The sequence below is a fragment of the Geospiza fortis genome, unplaced genomic scaffold, assembly GCF_000277835.1.
Source record: "Geospiza fortis unplaced genomic scaffold, GeoFor_1.0 scaffold1636, whole genome shotgun sequence".
NCBI classification, from domain to species: Eukaryota; Metazoa; Chordata; class Aves; order Passeriformes; family Thraupidae; genus Geospiza; species Geospiza fortis.
Genome location: NW_005054809.1, coordinates 1 through 1,037, shown reverse-complemented (window position 1 = coordinate 1,037; position 1,037 = coordinate 1).

Below are 1,037 nucleotides of genomic sequence, written 5' to 3'. Positions count from 1 at the left end.
GGTCAGATTTGCTTTCCAGATCTCCCCTCTGTGCCCTTGGGGACAGTGGGTGGGAGGGCAGTCAGATATTGTCACTGGAGCTCCCTGGCCAAGACAATCCTCCCACCCTCCCCCTCCAGGGGTCCAACACAGGCTCAGGAAAAACATCCCGTGGCTCAGGATGTCGCAACCCTGGAGGAAAAAATAAGCTGCTGCTGGCCAGATGTGAGGGGGAGGGTGGAGGAGGCGGGGGCAGAGCAGTCCCAGGAGACAGACAGACAGACAGACAGAGCTCAGGACTGGGGGCTGGGGCTGCTCCCCTCTGTTAGCAGAGCACAGGAGGTGTGCAGGGTGCAGTCCCCATCCCTGTATCCCATCCATCCCCACCCAGTGTCTCTGTCCAGGTGCAGCTCTGTGGCCCCCACGCTCTGCCCCCCAAACCCCCCAGTTCTGCCCTTTCCCACAGCGAGCACCCCCTGAGCCCCCCTTGCAGACTGACAGACACTGCCCAAATCCCCCGGTGCCCCATAGAGACACCAAACCCCCCTCCAGCTGCACACAGACCCCTGAGAATCCCCGTGCACCTCTCAGAGGGACATCCCTCTCCCCAAATTCCCTTGCACCCCGCAGACCCAGCTCTCCTGCGGGGACAGCCCTGGTCACACACATGAGGGGTGTCTTCCTTTGGGACAGGTGGTCCCAGGCCACAGGGGAGGCCACGGGGGTCAGGGCAGTGCCAGGACAGGGGTTTGCTGCTCTGGGCCCCTGTGACACCGTGGGTGTCCCCAGCCCGAGCTGCTGTCCCTCCCGTGCTCGGTCACCGGGGCTGCATCGGGGACAGCTCCAGGGGGATCAATCCCATCGACCTGCAGCTATGGGGAGCAGGGCTGAGCACTCCCAGGTGCCACCCACGGGCTGTCCCCAGCACCTGTCACAGCTGAGTGGCTTCATCCCAGGGCACCAGGTGTCACTGCCCGCTTGGCTGCTGATGCCACCGGGTGCCTGAGGGCTGGTGGTGAAGGAACCGGGGATGGTCACACGAGTGGGTCCCCAGGCGG